Source organism: Macrobrachium rosenbergii, chromosome 49, assembly GCF_040412425.1.
Source record: "Macrobrachium rosenbergii isolate ZJJX-2024 chromosome 49, ASM4041242v1, whole genome shotgun sequence".
NCBI lineage: Eukaryota > Metazoa > Arthropoda > Malacostraca > Decapoda > Palaemonidae > Macrobrachium > Macrobrachium rosenbergii.
In genome coordinates this window covers 27,857,174-27,864,625 of record NC_089789.1, presented here as the reverse complement: position 1 = coordinate 27,864,625, position 7,452 = coordinate 27,857,174, and the positions used below count along the sequence as shown (strand labels likewise).

Genomic DNA, 7,452 nt, shown 5'->3' with positions numbered 1-7,452 from the left:
CTGATTCTCTCAGTAATCAACCCCATTATATGTCCTTTATTTTCCTGCAAATCAAGTTTCCCACTTGAGAAAATTGTCCTAGGTCAGTTTCCTGAGGGAGAAATATTAGTTCAGAATAAATAACCTTCCTAACGGGCTTAAGTTCCCCCCTCCTTCCTTGCCTGTCCACACTAGCGGGCACTGCCCGACGGGCAAACACTGTTCCCAAAACCGTTCCACTATACTGACCGACCGAGTATGGAGCCAGAACGATGCGATTGTCTGGTAACACTGCTTCAGAAGCGAGAGAAAATATAAACAGCTGGAAGTGCCCGACGGGCATGCCTGCTAGTGTGGACAGGGCCTAAGCACAACTAAAAACAGGTGGGTCAAGTCGCACCACCACCATTCCCACCATTATCATCATTATATATAAATGGTAAACGATGTAAAATTCGTAAATCATAAAACTAACTTAAAATCATAGAAGGTCAAAGTCATAAACGCTTTCACGCCAATATACTGTCAGTAAAGTCTGCTATTAAAGATAAATATCTTGTTAGGGAGTTCAGCTCCTCTACTTTAAAGTAAAAAATACCGGCCGGGTTCAAATTTACTTTTTAAAGAGGAAATAATTGCCCTCAAAATCACGGCATTCAGAAATGTAATATCTTCTTGGATAGCCAAGACTTGGACATATGCCAGTAAGTGATACACAGTTTAAGGGATCGAACAGTCGCCACAGGTGGTGGAGGTGGTGGTGGAGGTGGTGGTAGGGGTGGGGTAGGGTGTTTCTGTTCGTTTCTCCATCAGAAATCCATGGGTCAAAAGTGTGTGTCCAGTCCTCAGACGACAAGGCAGTATCCCATTTCTTTGGCATGTTATTGTGGTGGCCGGTAATAAAGTCACAGCGAAAAAAGTCACTGGAAGAAAGTCACTATTTTGGCTAGGATAAATTCACAGGAAAAAAGTGTCAATTTATGGTGGCCTGTAATAAAGCCAGTGGAAAAATTCACAATATTTTGTGATGGTCATTATCTTATTGATAATTACAGTCTTTTATGTTTATACGGAAATCCCCACCGGGCAAATACTAAACACGCCGCTCAGGTGGATACATTCCGTGTTAAAACCCTTTGGAGGTCACTATCTAGGAAAGATTGTGACTTTTTTTTCCCTGTGGTTTTTTTTTTTCCTGTGACCTTTTTCCCTGTGACCTTTTTACCTGGATTCGTTATTATAGATCCATGTGAGATGACTTACTAATTTCCAACCAGACTTTCCCCCATTAAATCTATCAAGCCCCCTTTATTTTCACCGGGACTGCTGGGATAAAATCTCTATAGGGTAAAATAATGTCTTCCTATTGCATTTAATGCCATAGAAACTGTCTGCCTTTCATTGCCTATTATACTCAAGTGGGCTGGTACCTAGCAAAAGCGGAGCTCTGTAACAAGACGATTAACTAAAAATATATAATCTAAAATTTCTAAAACAACTGGGTGCTTGGTATAACTTTGCCAAAGATTGCAGTGCGCTCAGTCAGTAATTAAAGCATCTAGTTTTTCTTAAGAGTTAAAATTTCAGGCGACTAAAATCGCATATAATGCCGCAGTAAAAACTGATACATTGTACAAAGAACCGGTGCACTCAGCATATGAAAAAATAACGTCAAAACCAACGCCTGCATCAGATTTGGAGCCGCCTGTGTTTAATAGTACATCCTTGTGCCAAAATATATTCTAAAAAGTGAGCTTGCATCGCTGCCACTGATATCGCCTGCTTCCCTGCATGAAAACATTCTCAATATTCAATTTCTGATAATCACCATGGAGGAATTGATAGAATATTTGAAAAGCAATACATTACAAATGTTAGGTTTCATTCATTCGAACTCTCTTGCTCTGAATAAAAAGGATCGTGGCATTTGAGAATGCTCTCTGTAATAATCAAAATACGTTTCCAACCTCACTTTAACAGCTGTTAAGTATCTAGGTAGCCTCCGCAACCTCATCCAGCTTCGATCCAGAATAGTATGGATGTGAAGCTCCCAAGGGAAGCTGGCCAGTAAAGATCGAAATACCCCTGTGGCTATCTGGATTCAAGTTTTATAAATGGCATTCAGAGTTTCATTACTATGTTGGGAGGCGGCTATGAATACCTCGCATTCATAGCAGAGTTTTGTTAGAATTAACACTGTACAGTTTAAGTAGCTGTTTGTGGTTAGCACCCCAGGATATATGAGAACCATTTTTAGGTCCATGGGCTTCAATACATTTGGCCTGAAGATTAAAGGAGTTCCATGTGTGCTTTATCAACCCAAGGAACCTTCTTCCTCTAACAAATAATCTGTCATCCATTAATGCATTAAATCTGGAAAACTTTTTCAGCAGTAGTGAAAACAGCACCTGTTGCAGAGAACTTAAAACCACACATTCGCCCATTTCATTTTTTGGGTACTTGAAGCTGCCTATCTGCCACTACAAGTAGCATATACGTTATACCCTTGGGGATTACTTGGGCAATGCCATTGTAGCGCACAAAGACTAACACCTGACTACCGTGTGGACCACCCCTCTCTTGAGGCCTAATACTCTATGATCTTTGCGGTTTCAAAAATGTTCAGTAGAAAGGGGTAGCTCCATTCTCAGATCTCAACCCTAGAGACGGCAAAAGTACCGTGGCTCCGGTGTTGCTATATGCGTTCAAGAAAAAAAGCTTTCTAAGTAATGGTTCAATGCAAGACATGGGGAATAGCACGTCTGTGGTGGAACGCAAGTTTCTCAGTTTGCTTTGGGCAGGGGAAATATAATTGTTAACCCCCAAGTACCCTGGGAGTTCAACAAAAATCAGTAGTTTCAAAGATTCCCCTGATATGAGAAAATGTTCAGTATTCTAGTTGTGATACCCTTACTTTTCTAAAGCATGCTTAATCATTACTTTGGGGTTTTCATTTGGGCTGGCAACAGATTTAGCCTTTGCTAAAGCAGACTCACTCAGTCTCGTGGGGAAAGTATGGTGTACGGTTCGAAATTTTATGCTTCTCTATGGTGACATCTGCATTGAGCTGGTCATGGTCTTTTATATTTTTTTTATACATCAGTCTAGTGACTAGCAAGTGTGTCAAGCCGGGATAAAAATGACTAACCAGACCAAAGCAAATGGAGTTTTGACATTTATACTTAAAACATTGTCTTCAAAGACCCTTATGTTCCAGCCTGAACTTCACTCAGGCCTTGTGATATTCAACCATAATAAGCACATCTGTCTCACCTATGCTAAGGTTCAACGCTTCCCATGTTTTAAGGGTTAGTCGGCATTTCGAGTAGCACGTCAGTAAAAACATTACTGTAGTTCTAGGTGTAGACAGTAAGCCAGCTGTAAAAAAGGCCGTTCATTATGTTCTGCATCGTCTGTAACAGGCGTCTAATGATATTTTTCTTAACATTAAACCCAGCATAGCTTTTTTTGTTTACATATTCCACTTGACTAGCCTTTGGACTGGGGGACTTAGGGAATACCAATGATAAACAATGATAGCTGGGAATTTAGTGTAATTTCCGTTCGTCACTACAGATGGGTGTCACAGCCGACGTATACGGGTCTGAACGTGGAAAAGAGATAGTTCACCTGTCTTAGTCCAATGTTCAATATTTTACCAATGGAGATTACGTCCTCTCCGTTTACTGGTTAACACCTCCCAAGAGGGTTACGATCAACCATATCACCCAAGCGAGGGGGAGTGCGCTATTTGCAAATTGATTTTGCGCTATTTTATCGTAATTAATTTTGGTTTTGCGTCAAGAATTAAGTTTAACTATCCCCTTGCGGGAATTTTCATCCATTATCCCCACCAACAAACTTTAGTATTAAAAACATTGTTCGAAAGAGTAGCTACCTTGAGGCCATTTCCATGGAAGACATTAAAAGGTTTTCTTCCCTGTACCCACTAAGCTTTTCCAATGTCTCGTATTTTAAGAAAATAAAAAAAACTGTCATCGTATAATTTCAGCTAAAGAGAAACACTTGCTCCCCAATAGCTCAACTAATGTAATGGCATTGTTCTTAATATTTGGCCAATAATATTACAACCATAATTGCTTAATATGCTTTATTTACAGCACAGAATAAGCATTTGTATTGGTGGACACTAATTTAAGGTTGGTAAAGATATGAACAGCCGACAAATCAAATTTTAATTACAGCACAGGTTTTAATTTGCACCTTAACTTTAATAATACCAAGTGATGGTGCGTATGGCTTGAACTCTATTTTTCATGTTGAAATAGCTTTAAATCAATCTCATTGTAAATCATTGGAGTTAAAAATACTACTTGGTTCAAGTTAAACCACTCACTTTAATTCAGGATGCATGGGAATAAAATTCACCATTTTGCAAAGGCTATTATTGTGCGGTAATAACATTTACTTTTTCATTTCAAACAAATTGTTCAAAACATCTATTTAAGTATCAAACGGCTCGACATTTGAACCATGAATGCAGGGCAATTTATGGCGAAGTATAAGTACCGCCCGATTCCATTCTCGCCTTATTAAACTACTGGAGAGTAAAATCAGCGAACACAGCAGCTCTTGAATAACTGAAGTACGGTTCCGATTGTGTTTAATTACCATTTGTCATCATCCTGTAAAGCAAAAAAACTGCTACAGAAATGTTCTAAAAAAAAAAAAAATCACTAAAATAATTACTTTAATGAACTAAAGCCTTAACAATAGTTTTCTTCTAGACAACCCCACCTCCCGTAAAAACTTCTGGCCAGGGATGCAAGCAAAGCCCCAAAGCAATGATAGCAAACCAAGGGACCAGAGGTACCCAGGGCTGTTAAGTGATCTGATAAAAACTTAAAAAACGTGAATACTTCAGCGCTGCTGGGTAAGTTTACAAAGTCACTTTCCCAGGGGTGTTGTGTAAAGTCACAATACTCTGGCATGTGTTTAGTGATTTGTTAATACAGAATAAAGTCAATCAGCTAGTATATATGTTTACCAGTTGTGTAAAGCCATTGCTAAACATAGCCTATTGTATCACAGAGAACAAGCTTTCTCACCGTTATTGGCATTTAACATACACGATTATCACTAATAGTTATAAACTGGAAACTGACAACCGAATAAAGTTTCATCTATGAGCAGATAGAATCCAAGATAAAATACTAAAAAATTACGTTAAATCCTAATGTTATAAGCAATGCATTACCATTAAGAAATTTATACAAAATTTTATAAAGTTACGTACAGATGCATAAGTAATTTAGTGCATAACTTTGGAAATTAGGCAAGTTTAGAATAAAATGCAAAGTAAAACTAAATTACTGTACTGCTGAACTTTCGAAATTAAAGATGCAAAAGTAACTAAATACCTGCTGAACTTAAACATTAACAAATATGAATAGGAAAACTAAATTACTTCTGAACTTTCGAAATTTAGTACCGTAAGACCATGGACATTTAACAGAAGTCTTTGATCTTACAATATATTCAAACTTTGCAAATCTTCACTGAAAAACGGCAGTACTCAAAAAATCGTTAATCTTAAAAATAAGCAGTTACGCTACTTCAAATCAAAATAAAGAAACCTTAGGTAAAATAAGTTAAATTTCATAGATAAAATTTCACTGATGCACTTGCCACCTGAAAGGGAAAATCTGATTAGTTCGAACCTCCCACACCTGTCCATAGGTCATAAGACCTTTGGAACAGGGTATGGGAGGGGCTCCACCCCTACAGGGGCCCCTGTAGGGGTGGAGTAAAAAAAAAAAAGTTGGGCTGAAATTCAGAAGAGTTGGTTAGTTAATTCACACAACATAACTCACCTGGTTTTTTAAGCCAATCCTCCGACAGGAAGTAAATTTTTGTTTAGCTTGACAAGTTATACTGGCTGTCATTTTTCACAATCGTGGTTTGCTTTGTCAGCGGTTTAGGTTTTTTAAGTTTTTCAATTTCAAATTTTCATTAGAGAAGTATAACTTGAAAATTCCAAAACTGAGCAGTCATATCTTATGCTTCAAAGAACAGGTTTAACACGCAGTCACGCAAGATGTTTAACAAAAACTAAACTTAAGTCATATGTTGAATGCTAACCTTGATAATCAGTTCCGGAAAAATATTTGTATTACGAACATGACCACTGGCCCACTAGATTTACAGAACAAAGTGAAAAGAACTTGGAGTGAAAAATGTTCTATGTTAAAACTATCATAAAAAAAAGCTATAAAATATCAAGACCCGTACTAGTCATCGAATAGCAAGTTAATATTTACATGTAACAGCTTGCAAAACGTTAATTAAAAAACATTAAATGTAAATTAAAATTGTACATGTAACAGCTTGCAAAACGTGAAAAAACATTAAATGTAAATGAAAAATGTAAAATAAAATTTAAACTACAATTAAGTTTAAAAATATTGTTCAAGAATGAAAAAGCAGTCTATTACAACAAGCTCAATCAGCTTAGGGAAAATTAAAACACTGGCCCAGGCAGCTTAGGGAAAATTAAACACTGTGGCCCAGGCAGCTTAGGGAAAATTAAACACTGTGGCCCAGGCAGCTTAGGGAAAATTAAACACTGTGGCCCAGGCAGCTTAGGGAAAATTAAACACTGTGGCCCAGGCAGCTTAGGAAAATTAAACACTGGCCCAGGCAGCTTAGGAAAATTAAACACTGGCCCAGGCAGTTTAGGGGAAAAATTAAACACTGGCCCAGGCAGCTTAGGGGAAAATTAAACACTGGCCCAGGCAGCTTAGGGAAAATTAAACACTGGCCCAGGCAGCTTAGGGAAAATTAAACACTGGCCCAGGCAGCTTAGGGAAAATTAAACACTGGCCCAGGCAGCTTAGGGAAAATTAAACACTGGTCCAGGCAGCTTAGGGAAAATTAAACACTGGCCCAGGCAGCTTAGGGAAAATTAAAAAATTAAACACTGGCCCAGACAGCTTAGGGAAAATTAAACACTGGCCCAGGAGCTTAGGGAAAATTAAACACGGCTCAATCAGGGAAAATTAAAACAGCTCAATCAGGGAAAGTTAAAACAGCTCAATCAGGGAAAGTTAAACAGCTCAATCATATTTGGGAAAATAAAAGTGGCTCAATAGCATTAGGGAAAATAAACTGACCCAAACCACGATAATCAACAATAAAACTATTAAAAGCCGCAATAAAACTTACCCAATGCAAAGACTGGGAGAGCCTCCAGAACTAAACGTGGACCATCCTTCAAGCGACAAACTCCAACCATCAGCTCGACCAAAGGGGAATTATTTCACTTCTCTTCAGATGCAAAGGAAGCGCCCAAATACAACACAACCAGTCAGTGAAAAACGAATTAATCACATCAAAAATCGATGCTCCCGAAACATCAATTGAGCAGCTAATCCACCTGCTTGCCGACTCAATGCCGAGTGCGACAGCCGAGGAACTTGGTGCTGTGACGTCACCATCAAGGACCGTGAGTCA

The 7,452-nt window shown here is 38.4% G+C and overlaps 1 long non-coding RNA gene across 1 annotated transcript; it reads right to left on the bottom strand.

The window, feature by feature from the left end:
• Positions 1-4,317: 4,317 nt before the first annotated feature.
• LOC136832212 (uncharacterized) lies at positions 4,318-7,404 on the bottom strand. Its single transcript, XR_010851122.1, has 2 exons — positions 7,165-7,404; positions 4,318-4,625 (listed from the first exon to the last, which is right to left on the bottom strand). It is a non-coding gene; the product is annotated as an uncharacterized lncRNA (long non-coding RNA).
• Between the last annotated feature and the right edge of the window lie 48 nt (positions 7,405-7,452).